Below are 21,251 nucleotides of genomic sequence, written 5' to 3' on the forward strand. Positions count from 1 at the left end.
TGCTTTATTTGTTTCATAGGCATACATCTATAGTATATTTTAATTTTTACTATTTTCAGCTGTGGCATTCCAGTCTTCAACCACAAGTAGCATATCTCCCAAATTACACCCTGCTTAATTAAGGTACAGGTCCTTTTCAGTAAATAAGAGGATTTTGTCCGCAAGTCCAAATATAAATGTCTGCATTTTAACAATCTGAAGGAACATGTAGTAGATTTATATATACTCACAAGAGTCATGACATCACTGATTTATTTACAGATGTACACCACTCTTTGGCACAGGTTGTCCCTATGATTTTTGGCAAAGTAAGGGTTGGAAATACACAACTAAAGGACTATAGAGAAGCCTCTCTATCCTGTTGAAGAGCTGGTATTCTCTTCTTAGCAAGCAACCTGGGAGCCAGACAACTACTCAGAAGATTTCAAGGAGCCCTGACTTCCTCAGTGTTATCACATTTCCCAGCAGTTTACTAGACAGCAAAGACTTGAAAATAAAAACAAAGCACAGAAAGCATATGCAACACTAGTATGTAGCTTGTGCATATAACATCAGAAGGGAGACAGTGGTTGTTATCCATCTTTTCTTGATAGATTTTAGAATTAGAGCTGCACAGACCTCTCATGAAGAATGTAAACTTGACTCAAAGCAGTTTCATTTTGAGATGGAAGAGATGGAAGAGTCTGACAGCATGCCAACATTTAATAAAGTTTCATCAGGCCACAGCAAGGCATATTGGCTACATTAATGCCAAGCAATGTTCACAGCTCTCTTTCTGATCTCATTGTGAGGTTCAGCTGCAGGAGTTTCAACATTCCTTCCACTACTGCAGTGCCATCTCTCTCTGCCACCCACCAGTTCCATCAATAAAAATTAAGCTCAAGCCACATGACCAAACTCTATGATAGAGCACAGCATGGCGTGTGAGAATACACTTGCCTTTTCATCATTAAATAGCTGCCCAAACAAAACATTGTTAGTGTCTACAGAATCTAAAGCTGAAAATATAAGATAGTTTTCTAACAGGCTTTGTCCATGCAATGAACTGGTGTTCAAACATTCCTCATTTCTTTTGCTTAATATTATAATACAGTATTCTGTCAAAATAAAAGGTAGATTGTAGATAAAATGGTGGATGTTTAGAATGCCCATATAAAATTTTTGGAAATTAAAAGGAAAGAGTTGTGATCAACTTTGGATGGGCATGGATTCAATTAGTTTTTGGAATGATAGAATTCAGTGATTTTTTTTTGCTCAAAGACATTTGAATAGAAAAGTAAAAGAGAAGTATAGAATTTGTAGATCAAACAATCTCTTGCAAAAGACATATAATTTTCCTCTGATTCTCTGATGTCCCTTGCTATGTCTGGCAAGAAGCCCTAATGGATCTTCTATTACACTATAGGAAAAACTAAGGTATGTATTAAAAATATTAACTCTTGTTGCTTAATCTTCAAAATATGAAGGCAGTATTAACCTTGGCTCACACTTTGACTTTAGAAGATGACTATTAAATTTAAGCTAGTGGAAATGGCACACATCTGTTGGTATAGATTAGTGGGGTTGGCATGCTTCATTATTTTAGAGCAGATTTTTATCACTGGTGGCTTCCTCTTAGCCTTCTGACTTCCAGCTATCATATCCTTACCATGTGGGATGTGAGCTCATGTGAATATGGTCCCTGTTCTACCGCTGAGATACCATCAATTTTTTTTTATCCTCTGCTTGAGGACATAAAACCTGTTGCTTGCTGCATTCATCCAACATTTGAATGCAGAATGGGACAACTTGCTGTGTGCAAACTAGAGAGCCTATTTTGGAAGAAAAAAACCTTTAGCATTTAAATAGTGTTCCTAAGTTCCTCAGATGTGTTTTCCAATATCTATATAGAATGTGAACAGGGGATAGATAATTATGGCCAAGCATTCACTTAATGCCCTATCTGTATAGAAGGCTTTCATTTTGCAATAGAAATATCTGTATGGGTGAGATCATAATGCTACATCAAATAGAATATGAACATTGATCAGAAGATCTGCAGATTCACCATTATTTGCATGGAAGAATCTATGCACATATGAAAATCCAGCTGGAATGGCTAGCATTTAGAAGGGGTCATGCTGGCCATGCCCACACCCAGTTTAGCGAAGGGGGGAAAAGTCCCAATATGTCATGTGATGCTGCGAGTTTGACACCCCTGGTCTAGGGCAACTTGATGTGACCAACTCGCCCTGGCCATTTTTGATGTGTATCTTTTGCCAAATGCATTTCTCACCTTGAAAAAAAGACAACAGACATTAGACCACACCTTACTTTGAGAATGTATATAGTGTGTGTGTGTGTGTGTGTTTGCCAATAGTTTTGTAGTTTATCTTTTCAGTTAACATTATCAAAAGGTAGATCAGATTTTTGGTGGAAGCAAAGGAGGAAAATGAAATTCATTTGTTTTTAAGCTATTTTGAATCCATTTTGCAATTTCTCAGAAGTGTTTTCTTGTAACTTCTTGTTCTATTTGCCTTATTTTCACCGAACTTAGACATTTATCTTGAACTGATCTTGATGGGGTTTCCAAGCTTATTTTAGAGCTGAAAGTGATGAAAGCTCTTTCGTCTAGAATGTTTGTTTTACACATTTTTTTTTACCATCCCAAAATCTCTCTGGTTGTCAATATTTCCCAATATGGTCAGAAAAGTGAAAGGATTACCTTAGAATGTGTTTCCTTGGGATTTAACTGAAATATAAGAATGTAGTGAGACTGTGCATTGCTGGATAATTGATAATGAAAATACCTCTTAATTATCCCGGCCCAAGTAAAATGAGTGCAAGCTCCATGCACAGACTTTTTTCTAAAATCCTTTTTTCCCCTGAATTTTTTTTTCTAAAGCAGATTTTCCTCCCTCAAATCGAATGTAAACTGTTAAATTTCTCAGCAGGGCAACTCTTTATTGTCTATAAATCACTCAAAGAATTTTGGTATGCTTCTGTATAATATAAATGAATAAAAGCATTTCAAAAGAAGCTAGGGAGTTTTTTTTCCAGGTATATGAGAAGTGCTCATTAGTTTAGTTTCATCATCTAAAATCTTACTGTCTGCTGAAGAAATATTAGTTTTCTGCACAGTTCTGATCCCACCCAGACATAGTAAAAGTTACTGTCTGGAGACAGGACACTGCTCCTGGGAAAAGTGACTGCACACATTAATCCTGTAATCTGATGACAGTTAAGAAAGCTGGCTTGGAAATCCAAGCTGTTCCCAACTTCTTTACAACTTGTTCCATATTGTAAATTCTTGCATTCGCATAATTGCTCTGAAAGCAATTCATGTAACCCAAGCCAGGATATAAAACTAAATGAGAAACAGTACCTCACTGTGCAATGTCTCCATTTAACTGGAGCTTACAAACAAATTCACTTTTCTTAAAGAATTTTTTAAGGAATTCCTTTAGGTTGAGAGCTGAGAGTCTACTATTTGGGGAGAATAATCAACAGTTCATTTTTTTAAAAAACAATCAGAGTTATCACCCATAATAAGTATGCTGATTTAATTTCTTGGACCACATACATCTCAAAAGATTTAAACTAAATGCAAATATCAAACACTTTCTATTGAAAGGGAAAATGATTGTACTATAAATTCCCCATCTGAATGGGATTAAAATGAAGCTATCAGACCAGTGTAAACATCAATCAGATCATTAATAGACTAGTTAAAGATGCTACTAATACTGCAAAAAGATATTGATGCTTTCAGTATGACAACCTGCAACTCATAATTCACTGCAAAATTCTCAGCATGTTTTTTATAGTTCCAAAAGAAGATTACAGCTGTTTTACAGATCAAATGCAAGTTAGAAACTCAAAATACAGATTATATCCTGTGACTTATGGAAATCAAAACACTATTTTACCCTTCTTTCTCTCCAGAGATCATGCAGTCCATTATCTAGCTGGTATGTGCCTCGTTCCTAAATTGTGGAAATGCCATTGCAGCTGTTTGACACCATCTTGGTTTCTATGGAAACAAGCTTATTCCCAGCACATTATTATTAGTTCTAGGTGTAGAATTCCCTTGCTTGGGTAAGCAAAACAAAAACAAAAGCAGAAGACTTCTGTGACAAAACCAGTTTGTGAAATACCTGGATTTCTGTGTGAACTAAACCTGGTGACAGTGAGAAGAGGAAGAGAAAATGATGAAACAAAGAAGCAGATGAAATAGGAATTTTAATAATTCAAATCAGGGATGGGTCCTAGCTGGCATTACTGCCAGTTCACTTGTGTGTGTGCTTCATGCGCATGCGCAGTTCAATGGAAATTGTTCTATGCATGTGCAGAACTCCAAAAAAAGAGGGTAACAGCGGCAACAGGGGAACTGGTTCAGGGGTGTGGCTAGACCGAGTTGCTGCCGGTCCTGCGACCCAGGCCGCGAAACCACTATCAGTTCACCTCTGATTCAAATGGTTTACAAAGTATAAAATGAATAAAATGACTGCCTGCCAGATTGCTGGGGATATTCCCAAATGTCCTTTGGAATCCATCCTGTTCCATGCCTATCCTCCAATCCTAGGAAGGCTCTCCAAAGCAATGAGTTTCAAAGCAACCAGGAACTGATTTGGCTATGGCAGATTTCATGTCCACCAATTTCAGATCGCATATGTATGAACTGAGGTTAAAATATGGTTGCCTATGTACGTACATTATGACTAAAATAGTTTGGATCATGAAACTGGATCCTATTACAGCTATCAATTCTTAAATGTCTCAGAATTCTCCACTTGCTTGAAATTCTCAAGTATTAAAGTCTAGAATATTCCATGATCAGCCCCCAAGTATATTCTAGAACAGGCATCCTCAAACTACGGTCCACAGGCCAGATATTGCCCACCAATGCTAAATATCCAGCCCATGGAGCAGTGGGATGAAAAGCAGCTGCCAGCTTGTAAAGTAGTGCTTTAAAAGTCTTTAAAATTACTTTAAATTGCTTTAAAAACTTCCTTTCAGATGTTTTTCATAGCCATGTGATCCAGGGCCGGTGGGTGAGTAGGAGAGGGGTGGTGCTGGCTTGCAAAGCAGCTGTCAGCTTGTAAAGTAGTGTGTTAAAAGTCTTTAAAAGTGCTTTAAAAACAGCCTTTCAGATGTTTTTCACTGTCATGTGATCCAAAGCCGCTGGGTGAGTGGGGAAGGTGCTGCTTTTAAAGTAGCGCTTTAAAGGTAGGTAGGTGTGGGGGGGGCATGTCTCCACGTATCCTAGTTTTTTCAAATCAGCTGAAGTTGGCTAACACTAATTCAAGTGCAACCGCAGTACAATGCCTGAAGGAGAATTCACCCACTGCTTTGATTCTTCCCGTATTTAAAGAACAACCACCAAATTGGCTGCTGAACAATTTTGGTAGATATTCATGTGTGTATACACATGCACAAGTCAGGGGCAGGTTCCGGGTTCTTTTACTGCCATTTTGGTCAGGGACGCGCTTCGGGCTTGGTTTTTTTTATGTGATATGTTTATCATAGTAATATTTAGATTGTGTGGACATACTGTAATGGGCACCAGGGACCAGTTCTGTGGAGAGAGGTTTTTCCGCAGGCAGTCCTGTTGGGAGCCTGGTCAATCTCTGGAACATGCAGAGATCTTCCCTTGCTTGGGTAGATGCACTCATAGTGCATCCACAGTGCTTCTTTGGTTGTTTTAACAAATGTCCTTTCAAGCCATGGGCAACAGGAATATCTTCCCAAGACCTGTTGTAAAATCTTAGGACACCATTTTTCAGGAAAAAAAATAGCCTTATTCATTTTTCATTTGAGTAAAATTGGGTCAGATAATTAGCAAACTAGTGTCTAGCAAGTTAGTGGAATTTCATTGAGGCTTATAGACTCCAAGAAAGTAGTGGACTAATCTGTAATATAAGGTCTGCCATGTGAAGGCTTGACCCATGGTTTGGTGTTTAGGTTACTGCAGGACACATAGTTCAGAACTATGAACTATGAACATGACACATCCAAATGAGGAACTTGAGATGGCACCCCATAAGAGAACAAAGGGAAGAGGCCAGAACATGTTCTTTCTCACGTTAGGTTATGCAAAGCACTTTGGAATGGAATGGAAATGGAAATCCTTGGAAATCTGACGGTGTCCTTCCCTAACAGATATTCAAAAAGTAATGAAAACATTTGCTGCAGAGGACTTTTGAGGTGCTAATTGTTGAACAGCAGTAGATGTTGCTGTCTGTATGCCAAGTTCTTGGGATGAGGGTAAGCTCAGGATTGCTTTTATGGCTTTAGATTGGCTTTCTGAAAACCACCTGGAGTGGCGGTGCTATAAAGTTGCTGTAAGAAACAAATAATACAATCTGTGTGCAAATTAAACAAGAATATAATATATGATCTTACAACAAAGAAGATGCAGTGTCAGATTGAATGCATGGGGGTTTGGTTTGTCTGGTTTTGGTGCCTTCAAACCAGTCTTAACTCCTGAAGAATGGTCTCTACAGGGTTTTTTGGTAACAGTGTTGAAAATGTAGGCTTTGAAAGTGGTTTGGCATTGCCTTCTGATTCCTCGGATTGAGGCAGAATGGCTGATCCAAGGTCATACAGTGCCTTTATGCTGAAGACGAAATTAGAATTCATGGTCTCCTGCTTTCTAGCCTGATGCCTTAATCATTACACCATAACTCTCAATTGCTTATTAATTATGAATGAAGTGTATGTATCTGCAGTGGGCCTATATTTCTGTTCATGTATATAAAAGAGGCTGGAAGCAGTGAGCACATAGGAAATGGATAGCAAACCAGCTGCTTTTTCCTTTCTATATCTCCCTTCAGTCCCATGGTGGGATTCAGTCAGTTCGCACCACTTTGGGAAACCGGTTGTCAACTTTCTGAGCAGTTTGGTGAACTGGTTGTTGGAAGAAATCATTATGGCAGAGAACCAGTTGTTAAACTATTTGAATCCCAACACTGCTTCAGTCCATTTTCCCAGCCATCTTATTTTAGTTCCCAACACACATTTGGTTTTGGATTAACTGAAAAGAAGACAGATAGATTAGCAAAACTTTTCAACATATCTCTTTTACTATTAGAAATAAGATATTCCCTATTTTTATTTTAACATAAGACATACCAGTACATATGGATGAAGCCAACAGCAAAATAAAAATCTCACTTCTTACCTATTTGAAGACTCCCAGCAGAATGTATTTGATGGAGGTGTACTTATGGGGAGAAAAGGATAAATAAATAATGTATTTTTCTGACCCATTCTAATATCTATCAATTTAAGGTGGCGCAGTGGTTAAATGCAGCACTGCAGGCTACTGCTAGATCAGCAGGTCAGCGGTTCAAATCTCACCGGCTCAGGGTTGACTCAGCCTTCCATCCTTCCGAGGTGGGTAAAATGAGGACCCAGATTGTTGGGGGCAATATGCTGACTCTCTGTAAACCGCTTAAAGAGGCCTGAAAGGCCTATGAAGTGGTATATAAGTCTACTGCTATTGCTATTGCTATTGCTATTAATGTAGTGTCCAAATTATAAGACATTTCTACAAAGCCAATGAACTAATAATTTCCCTGTAAATGGTCTTTCTATTAGCTTTGCATGTACCGATGTAACACAGGTCAGCATGAATAATCCCAGGTCCCATTGCTTTATTAATTAAAAATGATAAAATACTTAACAGATTCTAGCAGCTCCACGGGTATTAGAAGACAGGAGTAGTGTTCTCCCCTCATAACTTTCAACTATAAGTTAAAAGTATACAAAGTATGTCAATTAGTAGAAAAAAATTAGGATGAAATATGATATCTACAGAAAATTATATTGGAAAGAGAGAATCTAGCTTTGTTGCTGAAAAAAAATCTTTGTTCATAAAAGATATAAACTACACAGCAAAATAGTAATAGTAATGAGAGCCATGGTGGTGCAGTTGTTAGACTGCAGTACTGCAGGCTACTTCTGCTGACAGCCAGCTGCCAGCAATTTGATTCTCACTGGCTTAAGGTTGACTCAGAAAGTCTCAAGGTTTGTACCATGATATTGTGAGGCATGTTTCCTTATTTGTAGAACTGTACTATCAGTTAACCGAAGATATTTCCCAATGTATCCAGAATATATTTCCAAAGACAAAAGTCCTGAGTTTAATTACTACCTTCATCTACATTCTTTACCCAGTTCACCCAGAGTAAAAAAATTAGATAGTCTGTTTTGGCAGACCACTGATCTTCATGCAATGGTCAGATTTGTATCAAATACTTTTTCCATATATAGTATAACCTTTGAGCTACTTGGCAAAGATGAAAAAAAAAGAACATAAGGACATTGGGTGCCCTTCTTTTGGATATGTCCCATAGGATGTTTGGTGAAAAAGTGCTATATTCTCGTCCCCAGCTATACTTCTGAAGAGAGCCATAATTCTATGGCATTGCTACATACCAAAGACTCTAGGTCCAGTCCCTGAAATATTCAAGAATGACTAGGATCAAAATCCTTTCTGAAACTCTGAAGATCTTCTAGTAACATTGGCAATCCTAGCGGTGGACCAATGTGCAATCCCTGGATTCATTCATTACGGTAAGCTAAAAATCGTTACTTAACATCCTACAATGAATGGATTCATATACTGTAATAAGATAGAACCTCTGATGTCTTACTACGATATGTGATCTCATCCATCATAAGCCAATTTATAGTTTTCCTATTGGAAAACAAAACAAATACTAGCCAAACTTCTTAGAAAGAAGAGGTTTCTAGCCATGAATCTTTTGTTCAAAGTTTGGAAACTATAATAAGCCTAAAACAATTTGATGTGTTTCTGATGTGCTGCACTAAGCCATCCAATCACTGTTATTCACAATAACTGTTATTAACAAAGTTATGAGTAATCATCCAAGAATACTTTATTTAGAATTCTGGCATAAAAGTCTTAATCTCCCCTTTCAAATATTATACAAAATGCAGATATTCAGAAACTGTTATAATAAGACTTTATTCTTGGACTTTGCCTCCAAGCACTGTTTATTATCTTTTTAAAAAGTCATTCAGACCAAAAATCCCACAAAAAACTAGATCTATTTTTGTATATACTATTTTTAATATGTGTTGTTTATAAATTAAGATATATCATCCAGCCCCAAGTTGACTATTAAGAGCATAACAACAGTTGGCTTATTTTTGCTGGGTAGCCCTAAGAGGGGTCAAGTAGCTGTTAAACCTTTCCTGCTTAAGCTGTTATAAGCTGCATCAGCTAAACTTTCTGGGATCTGTCTGATTTCCATAAGGCTGGATTCCTGCATACTTGTTTCTGAGCATGCCCTCGGGCTCTATATAGTAACAGTAAGACTTGGCTGCCAAGGAAATTTAGATTTTCATTGTCAACTTCAGTTTTCTTGCTGGGCTTGGATCCAGAGCTATTTCTTTAAAAAAATTAAAATAACAGGATGTAAAGAATATAGCCTGGATATAGGGTTGGAAAATCTCATAGAGGCTTACTTTCTAGTGTAGGAGCCAAGGTGGCGCAGTGGTTAGGGTGTAGTACTGCAGGCCACTTTAGCTGACTGTGATCTGCAGTTCAGTGGTTCAAATCTCACCGGCTCAAGGTCGACTCAGCCTTCCATCCTTCCGAGGTGGGTGAAATGAGCACCCGGACTGTGGGGGCAATTTGCTGACTCAATTTGCTAAAAAATTTTGTAAACCACTTAGAGAGGGCTGAAAGCCCTATGAAGCGGTATATAAGTCTAATAAATAAATAAATAAGTATACCATTCTAAAGGTACATCTCTAAACATAGTTACTTTGAATGAACTTTATTAGGCTCAACAGCACTAATTGTAAAAAAAACAGTAAGCATTGTTACCTTCCAAAAACTGTGGAAAGATGGAAGAATGAGACGTATTATTTCAACCAAGAAGAATATTTGTAGCTCAGGGTTGAAATAAGGGATCCTCTCTCAGCTTGGTTGTTTTCTTGCAGGTGTCTCATTACCTAAACTAGGTAACATCATTAGCACTGATGATATTACTCAGTTTGGGTCATGAAAACAAACAAGCTCAGGGAACACAAAGGAACTCTGAAAAAACACAGCAGTTTGTTTTTATATACATGCCTTTAAATGTCATATTTTATGTTAGAATGCCATTGTTTCCATATTGTTTTTGCAACATGTTTTTTCTGTAATACCATGCAGCTCTTCTGCACATTCTACTCAATTAAACCAGTATCCTTCCCGTGGATGGATATACTCCAGTGGTGGGATTCAAAATTTTTTACTACCAGTTCTGTGGGCAGGACATGTCTTGGTGGGGGTGGCTTGGTGGGGGTGGCTTGGTGGGGGTGGCAGGGGAAGGATACTTCAAAATCCCCATTCCCCCCCCCCACTCCAGGGCAAGGATACTGTAAAATCCCCATTCTGCCCCACCCCACTAACTTGCAGGGCAACAAAAGAAGACCCAGCCGATGATCTGGTATGGTATATATCAGTGGTGGGATTCAAAGTTTTTTACTATCAGTTCTGTGGGCGTTGCTTTGTGGGCATGGCTTTGTGGGTGTGGCAGGGAAGGATACTGTAAAATCTCCATCTCTCCCGATCAGTTGGGACTCAGAAGGCAGAGAATAGATGGGGGCAGGGCCAGTCAGAGGTGGTATTTACCGGTTCTCCAAACTACTCAAAATTTCTGCTACTAGTTCATAAGAACTGGTCAGAACTGGCTGAATACCACCTCTGATATGCTCCCAAATGTCACAAGAGAGCCACAAAGTATTTAAGCAACTTTCTGGAGCCTGATTCCTGCAACACTAGAAAATAGAGAACTTTCAGAGCCCAAAGGAGGTTTCCCAGCTTCTTTTAGAGATGTCCAACTCCATATATCCTTATCACAAAATTCCATGAGAATGAGGGGAAAGAGTGGATGGCATATGAAAAATATTTCATTTGAGGCCAACATGAGATTGAGAAAAAGTTAAATGAAATGTTTCCATTGTTTCATCCAGTCTCATTCAGAGAGGACGGTACTTCAAGTGTAGCTCATGTACAGTGTCACACGTTTCTAACACTTGACAACTTCACCATCTCTTTATAAAAGAGAATATTTCAAAATTATTTGTTTTTGGAATGCTGTGGATCAGGCAAATTAATGGAGTAAAGGAATTCAATAGATTTTGCAACAACAAATGCCCTAAAACATTTTCAGTGTTCAAGGCAAACACACTCTCAATAACTGAAGTCCTATAACAAACAGTGAGAATTATTGCAAGAAGTTAAGCCCTATGAATTGTTGCAACTGGAGAGCACAACACAATAACTGTAGAAAGTAAGGCTTAAGTACGAAGGTACTCCTACAACAGAAAATGACTACTTTATATGTACATCCACACAGTGATGGAAAGCAAAGGTCAGGTCCAATCAATACTTATTTTCTAAAATGCACACATAATCAAATGCTGCTTAGAAGTAAACTTTATTGTATGAAGCTGTTTTAAAAGTCCTTTTTGTGACTGTTCTGGGGGGTGGGGGGAAGCAAGTTCAGAATATTTGAAGAACTCTGATAAAAGGAAGCACTGCAATATATGATATATAGAATCCTTTCTCTCATTCCATTCAGGTCCCCAACTCACTACTCAAGGTTATTCAGAGTATTTCTCAGTCTTCATCAAGCCAAAGAATCAAGGGTAGGAAATTAGATGTCCTCAGCTAGCAGGCTTCCTGTATGACAATGTTTTTCAAACTTGGCAACTTTAAGAATTGTGGGTTGGCTGGGGAATTCTGGAAGGTGAAGTCTACCCATACTAAAGTCCCCAACTTAGATAAACACTGCTGATATGCCATCTCCGTGAACTGTTGATGGTTATTTGATCTAAACCAAAACAAAAGAGGGGTGGCTAACAACTAAGGAAGAAATTTTCAAGAGATGAATAGAAAGTCAGAGTTAATTCTACCATTATGGAGAGCAGGATGATTGTTTCAGGCAGTAAATGCCAAAGGCAGTGCGGCAACCTCCCCATGAACTCTATGGCTGTTTCAGAGATTGAGTTGTTTATGCTTCATACACATACTAGTCTGCTACCTTAAACTACTGTAATAGCCTCCAGCATGAGGATGAACATTATTCCATGGTCAGGGTTGAAATAAGATCCATTGCTAGTTTAGTCAACATTTGCCCATAGGTTGGGGACAGGACAATCTACTGTCTGTCTGCTGTGGCATTCAAACCCTGTAAATAACTCTGCTTTGCAATTACTGCTAATCTTTTGCATGACTTGTAGGTAGATATTTTAAAAATGCTTCCTCCTCTTCTAAAGCAACATTCCCATGGTGTAAACAGGCCATTTCATTTGGCTTTTAGCCCCAAATACCAGCATTTGGTTTTAACGTTCTTATTCCAATATGGGATTATCAGTGCATAAGAAGATGTCAGTTGATGTCCATGGATTCAAGAGCATTAGAAGCCATGTTTCTGAGTGGGTGGGGGAATCCTGAATAGCATAATAGCATAAGGAAGGTCATAAGGAATTGAATGCATATGTGTTTTTAAACTATATACTGAGGAATAAAATGATGTTGTAAATAATGGGAAATGGCCAGAAATTATTTAGCTCAAAGCTGAGCAAATGATTGGAGATTTTATATGCATAATTCTCAATCCAAATCACCTCATTTTTTATCAGTGTTTTTAGAGGAACACAACATTTTTTAAAAGTGCGAACTAAACAGAAATTTGAACTCAAGTTGAGAAGGACTTAATTGATAGATTGCCTGAAAAATGCAGAAGCTTTTCCACATAATATATAAATGGCAACAGACACATTACTTTCACTGAAAAAAAAGTCAAGGATTCTAAAAGTTAAGAGCAATTGAATAACAATGTAAATCAAGACTATCTTCTCATCAGCATTCTAAAATTTCTCATTCTTAACACAAGCTGTTTCTCACTGCTGTTAAATTTCAGGTTGACAAAGCATTGGCAATGACATTCGCATATAAATCTGTGCAAACACAGCTACAGATGACCTGAAAATATATTAGTCTTTCTGTAATCATCTATTTGCCAATGCTTTTACCATCCCTCTATAGGATGGTGCTGATACAAGAGAAAAGCTTAGACTAATTTTGGAGCTAAAGTAAAAGTGTGGCCCAGTTCCTGCATGTTTTAGGTATATTGACATTTCATGGACTCTATGTCATTTTCAGATGTGTATTAAACCTAAATTTCTCCAATCATAACCTTCAGAAGTATTAAATTCCCATTATCCTCACCTACTGGCTATATTGGCTGGTGATTTGGAACTGTAATCAGAGGAGCAAGATTGAATAAGGGAATTTAAATAAAATGAAAAGGAGTTTTTGTTTTAATGAATAAATACCAACAGAACTGTGCTGTGGCTAAACTGATTTTTCTTTGATGAAATCTAGTTCAGCATCTCATTGACACTTCATCTTTTGGCAACTGCCAGAATCATCTGTGAACTGATGATGAAATGCGAATATTCTGTAAGCATGATAAATATCATTGGAAAATTAGGCATTCTAAAGAAGAAAATGTAAAACGGGCATTTGTTAAACCCAATATTAGAAGTAGCAAAAAGCCTTTCTAAAAAAAACAACCATCAAGCATAGCAATATTTTCATCTGCTATTTAGTTTATATAGTTCACACGACATACATAATTCAAACTGACCTCTCAATGATCCAAAAAGATGAGCCAACTGGAATAGAAGCCCTATCACATTTTTTGAGCACATGTGATCAAATTAAGCCCCATCCACAAAATTAGCCCTAATTAAGATGCCACACAGCCCAGGGTTCAGGGGGTGGGATGAGGCACACAGGTAAAAAATAAATGGTGGAGCTGCCCTACTTACCAGACAGTGGTGAAATTCAAATTTTTTTACTACCGGTTCTGTGGGCGTGGCTTGGTGGGCATGGTTAGGTGGGTGTGGCAAGGGAAGGATACTTCAAAATATCCAATCCCACCCCACCCTAGGGCCAGCCAGAGGTGGCATTTGCTGGTTCTCCGAACTACTCAAAATTTCTGCTACCAGTTCTCCAGAAACTGTCAGAACCTGCTGGATTTCACACCTGTTACCAGGCCTCACACAGTCCGACACCTGCCTTGCCTTCTGCGCCACTTCCGTCACTCACACGCATCGCCCCAGCCTCTGTTTCACCTTTAGATGCCTGCCGGAAGATATCTGCAGACGTCTGCAGATGTCTTCTGGCAGGCTTCTGAGGGCAAAACAGAGGCCGGGGCGATGTGTGCAAGTGGCTGCAAGCAGCTGCAGAAGAAGTGGGCCAGCTGAGGGCTCCTACTGGGCGGTGCAGTCAGTGCCACTGCTGCAAGGTGAGTCAATAATTAGAACCCTCCAAAAAGAAGGCCTAGCCATTTTTTTCAGGCACCAAAAGAAAATAAAAACCAGTCTTCTTTTTGGAGAAACATGGAGGCCAGTTATTTGGAAAGAGATGGGAAACTTTTGGTCCACAAGGAAGATCTATCAAACCTTTCCCTTCTCAACTCTGTATGAGTGTTCTGAAACTGGAATGCTGAAGACTTGTCAGAGAGCTAACTTTTTAAATATGCCTCAGTTTTAGAGGCAAGACATGGTAGTATCTATTCTATACCCTTCTGTAGCCAAACAACCTGGTGATTAAATCCTCTGCCTAAATCCATTCAAACATATCTGAAAAGAATCTTTCTAGAACCTTCCAACCCACTTCTCAAATAATTGTGTGTTAAGAGTATTCCTAATAAAGCTACTTTTGGGATGGCAGTTTCATTTTAAAATCTTACCCTCAACTGTTTCATAGTCTCTATTTTGTTATTGGCTTCTTTCCTGATGGCAAATGCTAAATGTAGAAAGCAACACAGCACAAGATTTATCCATGGTTCTCTCTTCTTTCAATCTTGGTGAAAAATCACCACAAGCAGGAGAACTCGCAGACTCAGAGTCTTCCCTGCTAAATGGCACAATTCAGATATATGCCTCTTATTGAGCCACTGAAATCTGGCAGCAAAATACAAATTATCGGAATAACATTAAGTTGTTGCAAGAGTCAATTTACAATGTCAAATCTTAGATTGAAGATATTCATCTTTGTTGTCCTTTATAAAAGCCTGTAAATAAGGAGGAGGGGACCAAGGAAATCACAAACTAGCCCACTCACTGTTACTGATAAGTGCCAACTTTTTGTGTTGCACCAGCTACTCAAGTTACACTTTCCAGAGTCAATGGTAGGCTTTCCACCAGGTCATTTTAGCTTCTAACTAACTGCCCATTTTGAAGACATCCCCATAAATGTGAAGACAACGTCTTCCTAAGTCTGGAAAAAAAATCTGCAAGCTGCTCTGGTCTTCTGGTTGAATATACGACTCCTTCTTAAAACCTCCTGCCAAATCATTTTAAAGCAGAAATTCCATGCATAGTTTATTCAGCAAGAGGTGTGTGAACCTAGATCTCTATCTCATCTCTTCCAAACTAGTCAGAGATCTGCCAGAAATATAGCAAAGTTTCCAGGTCTGCTTCATTGCTGTTTGTGGCTTGTTCCAAGGTCTCACGTAGAATATTGGCGTCAAATTACAAATGCATGGGAACTGATGGATAGCATTGGGCTTCAGGGTTTAATGACCATGGTCTAGACAACAGCTATATGGTTGTTTGACCAGCAACTATGGCTGACATCTTAAGAAGAAAATGGTATGCTATGTAGGCAACTGAGCAGAGACTGAGTGGGCTCCTGTCTTTATAGCCAGATGTCCTGATGCCAGCCACAGTTGTTAGCAAATTGTCAGGAAATCTATTGTCTAGACATCTGCTGTCTAAACCCCAAAGTGCAACAGATCGCCCGACAGATATGAAAACCTACACCATTATCATGGTAACTGATGTTTATTTTGATATATGGAAAGCATTCTGGGAGCTTTTTTTCAGCTTTAAAAGTCAGGAAGGAAGCAACACTTCAATACAATTTTAAAAATGGTGATACATTACTTTGAGAACATATTACCAGGATTGCTAAGAAGTTATCATATACTCCACACATGACTTAGAGTGACTTGCTTCTTATATGCCATATGTTGTGTGAATGTATAAGATGCTTAGCTTGTCGATCAGAAGGTCGGCAGTTCAGTGGTTCGAATCCCTAGTGTTGCATAACGGAGTGAGCTCCCATTACTTGTCCCAGCTTCTGCCAACCCAGCAGTTCGAAAGCATGTAAAAATGCAAGTAGAAAAATAGGGACCACCTTGGTGGGAAGGTAACAGCATTCTGTGCACCTTTGGTGTTTAGTCACACCAGCCACATGACCACAGAGACATCTTTGGACAGCACTGGCTCTTCAGCTTAGAAATGGAGATGAGCACTGCCCCCTAGAGCCGGAAATGACTAGCATGGATGTGCAAGGGAACCTTTACCTTTATGAATAAATCAATGTATTACAAAAAATTGAGTGCATGAAACCCACTCAAAGGATGCCATAAAGCAAAGAAATTGGCCTGATAGATGTTATCTTTTGCAGCACATAGAAAAATAAGGGAAGATTTCTAAAAGTCACAAGTTGTCCTGAAAGTCAGTCTATTCTCATAACAAAAGTTGATTTCCCCAAAAGCAGATAGTTTCCATGTGAACTGAATGGGAATTGTAATACTTTGGAGCCTTGGGAAAGATCTAGTTTCTCCTATCTCAGTTCTTCTGAGTTACTCTGGCCTTCCAGAGTCTGAACTGCATAGACATGCATGGCTATATATGAGAGGAGGATAGGGTCTTGGTTCAGAAAGTGAACAGTAAAAATTGTATGCCTGCATTTGTTTATAGTGTCTGGATAAATAAAAATAAGTAGCCCTGGAGACATTGAATCATCATGGAGAAAATTATCTAAGTGGTCGCTTAGAGTGGACTATGACTTGATGGAACATAATCAATGCAAGAGTAGACAGGAAATTTATCAGTCACAAATGAAGACAAATATATGTGCCCCAGGATAATGTTACAAGATCCAGTCTGGATCAGTCACTGCAACCAGAGTTTTCAGACCAGAGATGGTATTCAGCAGGTTCTGACCAGTTCTGGAAAACTGGTAGTGGAAATTTGAGTAGTTCAGAAACCAGTAAATACCACCTCTGACTGGTCCCACCTCCATCTATTATCTGCCTCCCAAGTCCCAGCTGATTGGGAGGAAATGGGGATTTTTACAGTACCCTTCCCCTGCCACACCCATCAAGTCACGCCCACCAAGCCACGCCATGTTCACCTATCCACACCCACAGAACCGATGGTAAAAAAAATTGAATCTCACCACTATTTCAATTCATGCTGGAGCCCATCCTCAGTTAAGTTCTCTCTACCGGAATGTGTGCTTTGGGCTATTTTATATGTTGTATTGATGTGATGCCTTCCTATTGGTGGATTGTGATTGGCTGTTGTTTCCTTGTGCTGCCAGGTCATCAGCTTTTGTACGTACCCGATAAGCTGGTGGTAAATCAGCACTCTTGTTGACTGACAAGGGAGATGCTTCCCAGGCTTCAATCGTTTATTTGGCTTAGAATCTTATCTGCCACTATAAATCTACCTCACTTCTCAGAGCATCAGAAAAGTCCCTAGAGAAGATCTCTCTGTTGTAAGATGTTCTACCATCTAGTAGATCGGAAAATGTCACCTCTTGCGAAGTTCCCAGGCTATGGAACACTCTCCCCAAGGGAGATGCATTTGACCCCCTCCCCTCTCCAAAGATTTAGGAAGATGGCAAACTCTTATCCTCTGCCAACTTTTAAATTTATTCCAATGTAAAATTTAATTCTGTTTCCTTGTACTTTTTGTTTATTTTGTTTATTTTTAATTGACTTAAGCCCAATTGACTATTGAAAAAACAGAAAGGTTGGGTAGAAATTTGATAAAAGGAATACAAATATGTTCTAGATCCTTTTGACATCAACTCACTTGCCAAGCTGGAGATACCAATATCAAGGAATCGTGGGAGTTGATCAAATGTTCAGAAGGACACCAAGTTGTTTACCTCCAAGCTATATGACGACTTTTAACGTAATGCTTGCAGCCTGCTATCAAATATTTTGATATCTGTCAGCAGGTCTAGTTTGTTCTCACAGATATTCAAAGTCAGCTCCTTTCTTGCAGCACTTACAGTATACTGGACCTTATACTTGTTCCTTAGTTTTTGTAAGTTATTTCTTATATTTCTTTTAGAAAGTCAGCCAGATTTTGAGGGTTGGCAAGCTTGCATTAATAATCTGCCTTATTTCCATCTATCACATAAACCAACTTGTTTAGTGACAGAATTAATGTTTCAAAAGGATGGAATACCTTTCAAACTCTTTATAGCAAGCCCAGGTAGGGAATACAGTCTTAAAAACGCTTGTATGCTACAGTATAATTTGATAGCAGCAATAAACCAAGAGGTTGGGTAAACAAAGTGCAGGAAAATAGCAGGAAAAAATGTAGAATCCTAACTGAGCAATGGATGAGATGAGTACTCTGCAAGTGTAGAGTATTTTTTGGCAAATATGTACCCAACCTCCTCCAGCAGGCTGCAGGGAAGAAGAGGGTGAATTGCCAAGAAAAATAGAAAGCAAAAGATCAGACTTGCCTGCCACATCAGGAATCAAGCTTAACTGGGGGGGGGGGGGTATTTATTTCTTTACCCTCTATCAGCAGCAGTCACCATCCATAATAAATTGTCCCAAAGAGGATGCAATTTTTCACAGAAAAAAAAAAGGAATAAGCCTCCACCCCAATAGATCACCTTACAATAGTATTCCCAAACCTAATCTCCTTTTAGATTACTTGGCTAGAAATTATTGAAGGTGTAGTCCAAAGAGCTGATGAGGACTCATTCCATTTTCCTTGCAAGGTAGAATGATATTGGTACCCCATGTGTGATGGAAAAGAAATCTGAATCTGTGAAGGAACAGTATAGGTAAAACCAGTACAGCCTCCCAGCTCATACTCTTATTAAAGGAGAACGCTGCTCCAACCCCGCCCCCTCCCCTCCGTTTTCTGTCATCCGCTGTGAGGCTTTCCGCTTATAGGCTATATAACTCCATTGCTCTCAGACTGACTTGAGCGTTTATTCCCTTCCCTTCCACCAACAAAGAGAATTAACCATGGGGGTGGGGGGAAACTGGCACAAAGGAAGATTATTAGATCAGCCAGAGGACGTGTGTGTCCACTGCAAGACAAGTCAACCCCTTCTGCCAAGGACCACACCCGCTTCTCTTCTTGGCAAGGATGGTTTTGACCTTTAAGGAGGTCTTCCTCACCTGAAACTTTGCACTAGAAAATTCAAAGATAGCACCCATAAAGACAATGGAGCCTCCAAGCATCTACAGACAAGGGGGGGGGGGAACCAGGAGAGCAGAGCAGAATCTCAAACCCCCAAGGGAAGAAGCAGCCCCGCCTCCCCAGATATAGAAATACAGGATTTGGTAGGTGCCCCCCCCCCCCCGCTTCTACCACCACCCCCTTTTTTGGAGGGGGGGAGTGATTGGGACGGGACCCGTCCAAGGACTTAGTGCTGCTATCTTAGCAATGTTCCACCAATGGCACAAAGAGGAGAGGAAGCTGACAAAGGAATCCCCTCCCTTCCTAGCACGTTACAGACACTTGCGCGGTTAGGATGGTCCTTGGATGCTACATTTGGCACAGAGCAAAAGAAAGAAAAATATAGCAGAGCCATGGAATCCACAGCATGGATTCAGGGCATGTTTCTATACTTGCAATATTCAAATTAACGAGGTGGAGAAGACCAGCTCTGTAATATCCTTACTAAACAACTAGCCCCCTCCCCCCATCTTTATTTAAACAAAGGGAGCTACTCTATGGAGAATACACTGAGGCTAAAGTTACAGGCAATATCAGGTGCGGGCATCTCTTCCCCAAACCTCCCTCCTGTGAATTCAACACCCCACACTGGCTTGTCAGCAGTTGGGATGTTCCTTTCACAACCTTCTCCTCTGATCCTTATTGTTATTCCGTGAGGAAAAATTCCGCCTATGGCATAGTGAAAATCCGATCCGTTCCACCGACAGCACTCGAAACGAGACCCACATTCGCCTGCGTTCATTTCAAGGCACGCCGTTCTAAACCATTTTTGAGGCATTGGCAACAAAAAAGCCTAGCTGCGAATCCTTTAAAACAAAGGCAGGTTTTGAAACACCGCGATTAAAACAGCTGTCAGGTCAACACACACACACACAAACACACACTCGTCCTCCGGAGAGGTTTTGCTTTGTTTTTGTTTTTTTTTCTTTTTACCTACAAACAGGAAGTTATTCAACTGCCGAATTAAGATGATTTTTCTCCTTGCCTTTCTAACTCCTGGAAAGTTAACGTCAGCGGCGGCTGGGCACGGAGCTGCCAAGTTGGTTAAAGTCAACGAAGGCAATTCCGATTCTATCACCTATCCCCCCCCCCACGTTTTGGGGAACCCCTTCTTTCGAAATAAGTATGTTTTACGATTCAAGATTGACAGTCTTCGGCAGGACGGCCGAAGACAATGGGACTTGTAGTTCCACAACTCCGGAGAACGCGGCTTTGGAGAGAGGGAGGGCGTCGATTCTTTCTCAAACTCAAGCTCTATTTATAACACGGGAAATCGACCCTCCCCCGCCCACGCTTCCCCTCCCCAAAGTATTTCCCTAATAGGATCGGAAAGACCCAGGTAAGCAGACGGAAACGACCAAGTTTGGAAAGTCAGAAGGATTCAGGACCCAGCGAGTAAATAAACGAAAATCCACTTACAGCCTCAGAACATGTCCCGCCCGCAGAAAAGATTGCCGGCGCAGCTGGGAAGGCAAAACCCAGAGAAAAGAGTCACAATCCGTGCACCGCCAGTGAGACCAACCAGGCGGTGAGTCACATTTTGTGGGTCCCTTGAAGCACCAGCTCCAGAAACGGACAAGCCGAAGCCCAGCACTTCGGATCAGCCAGCGCGCTTCCCATAAGAAAAAGGAGGCCGGGCTTAACCCCGCCCTCATATTACCATATACTATCCTACTGTGGTGAGGAGGGGGAGGAACCACCCCCAACCACCCCTGGCGGCTATATTGTCTCTCGCCCACACGTTGCGCCGATTCCTTGGAAAAGCGACGCCTGCCGGAAGCCGGTGGTTCTACAGGGCGCAGACCGGACACCGTTGGGGTGAAAGGGCTTTGCGCCCCCCCTCCATCATTGGGCTCACGTGCCTGTGAATTATTCCTGTTGCCCAGGAGAATGGACAAGACATTGCATTGATGTCCATCCAGGAGAAAACAAGGACTAGGGGG

The 21,251-nt window shown here is 40.0% G+C and overlaps 1 protein-coding gene across 2 annotated transcripts in view; it reads right to left on the minus strand.

Annotated features, from left to right (window-relative positions):
• Window positions 1–20,929, minus strand: part of TP53I11 (tumor protein p53 inducible protein 11) — a 75,341-nt gene extending 54,412 nt beyond the window's left edge. For both annotated transcript variants that reach the window (XM_032209111.1, XM_032209102.1), the window contains exon 1: window positions 20,728–20,929. The gene's annotated coding sequence lies outside the window, so the exon portion shown is untranslated. The remainder of the gene's footprint in view (window positions 1–20,727) is intronic.
• Between the last annotated feature and the right edge of the window lie 322 nt (window positions 20,930–21,251).

Source organism: Thamnophis elegans, chromosome 1, assembly GCF_009769535.1.
Source record: "Thamnophis elegans isolate rThaEle1 chromosome 1, rThaEle1.pri, whole genome shotgun sequence".
Lineage (NCBI taxonomy): Eukaryota > Metazoa > Chordata > Lepidosauria > Squamata > Colubridae > Thamnophis > Thamnophis elegans.